Source organism: Crocuta crocuta, unplaced genomic scaffold, assembly GCF_008692635.1.
Source record: "Crocuta crocuta isolate KB4526 unplaced genomic scaffold, BGI_CrCroc_1.0 scaffold318, whole genome shotgun sequence".
Taxonomy (NCBI): Eukaryota; Metazoa; Chordata; class Mammalia; order Carnivora; family Hyaenidae; genus Crocuta; species Crocuta crocuta.
This window is the reverse complement of record NW_027531425.1, coordinates 558039-560010: the sequence shown is the minus strand read 5'-3', so window position 1 is coordinate 560010 and position 1972 is coordinate 558039. Positions and strand designations below refer to the sequence as shown.

At 48.2% G+C, this 1972-nt stretch overlaps 1 pseudogene; it reads left to right on the top strand.

Annotated features, from left to right (window-relative positions):
* Positions 1-394: 394 nt before the first annotated feature.
* On the top strand, positions 395-869 carry LOC144238304 (large ribosomal subunit protein uL11 pseudogene; annotated as a pseudogene).
* Positions 870-1972: the final 1103 nt, after the last annotated feature.

The window sequence follows — 1972 nt, the reverse complement described above, 5'->3', positions numbered from 1 at the left end:
AGCCACTGCTTGTCTTCTAAGGGGGCTGGCTGGGTTCATGTCAGTAACACCATACTCTACAGCTCCATTGCATTCACGGGGACTGAGAAGAGGAAGAGAAGGTAGAAAGGAGACACTAACTTTCCCAATGCTCTGCCACCTTTTCTGTGTCAGTCAAGGGCAAGTCCAGGAGGAGACAGCCTTTGTGTTAGCAGAGATGTATAGTTACCCTGCGCCCTGGTTTGCCGTGGACTTTCCTGGTATATGCCTCTTGTCCCAGCAACATAATTATGAGACCTCCTTTCACTCAAAAGTGTCATAGTTTGGCTTTTGGCTCTTGGCTTAGAGGAGGCAGAGGTACAATTGTCTTCAGTCACCCCAAATCCGGGTCCATCTGACACCAGCCACCTCCACCATGCCGCCTAAGCTTGACCCCAAAGAAATCAAAGTCAATACCTGAGGTGCACCTGTGGCAAAGTCGATGCCACGTCTGCCCTGGCCCAGAAGATTGGTCTGCAGGGTCCAGCTCCAAAAAAGTTTGCCAAGGCAACCGATGATTGTAAGGGTCTGAGGATTACATTGAAACTGGCCATTCAGAGCAGATTAAAGTGATACCTTCTGCCTCTGCCCTGATTATCAAAGCCCTCAAAGAACCCCTGAGAGACAGAAAGAAACAGAAAAACATTAAGCACAGTGGAAATATCATTTTTGATGAGATTGTCAACATTGCCTGACAGAGGCAGCACCGATCTTTAGCCACAGAACTCTCTGGAACCGTTAAAGAGGTCCTGGGGACTGCCCAGTCTGTGGGCTGCAGTGTTGATGGCCTCCACCCTCATGACATCATAGATGACATCAATAGTGGTGCAGTGAAAGGCCTGGCTAGTTAAGGATACAAAGGAAAATATTTCAAAAAAGGGTCATTTGACAACCAAAAAAAAGTGTCATAATTTGGATGGTAACTTGTGTGGCCGTCCATTAACAAGGCTTTGAAAGTGCAAAGGTAGGTCTAAGACCAAGTAAGGAGGGGAAAGTGAGGGTGTCTTATGGAATGAAATGAGAGGAAGTTGGGTAGGGGTGGAGGAGTCTGGAAGGATCATGTGTTGGGAGAAACAAGGAAAATTTTGATGGCGAGAGGGGCTAATCCCATGAAAGACTTTTACCACCACAAACCTCAGGCAAGCCTGCTGAACACAGCAATGCCCAATGCGGGTATTTTGGGGAAGGGGAAAGGGGACCGAAATCCACATCTTGGTCAGCATAGAGCAGAAATAAGAGGGAAGTGGTCAAAGGTGCTTCATGAATGAGTTGGACAGTTTGGGGAGGGGCTGACCTCAGCTGGAAGTGAGCCCAGGAACACAAACCCTTTGGAAATTCTCAGAAATCTCAAAGAGGGCCCCAGAGTTTCGTACAGCTAGAATAGTGAGCCGATGGTATTTAAATCTTAATGGATAGTTTGACCTCCACATAAATCTGAGTTGTAACAGTTAAACAGGTTTCTTTATTGCAAGACTTCTCAGAGCCTTCAATATGTAATGTGCTTTGTGAATAGCTATGCAGTGTCCTTTAAACTCTTCATGTCCCTGAGGAGCCTCCCATCGGGCAGGAACTATTTCTTGTAACACCCTGTGGGAAGAGCTGGAAGAAGGGGGTCCCCGCCTAGGTGTCATACTGTCACAGAGGGACCCCCGGGACCAGACTAACTCTACTTCTGCCCAGAGAGAGTACAGAGTAGCCATTAGAATTTCATGGGGGCAAATGGGGCAACAGTGCCCAGCCTGAAGCCAGGACACCCCCTCTACCAGCCTTGATTTCTGCACGAGGGCCCCCAATTCTTAGGTAACAAGAGACATCTCTGCAAGGCAGCAGCTCTCAGCTGGGAGAAATTTCACACCGCTTCCAGGGGACATTGGAAGAATAGGGAGACATTTTTGATTGTTACAGTGAGGTGGTGTGTGTGTGTGTGTGTGTGCGCGTGTGCACACGTGCGCAC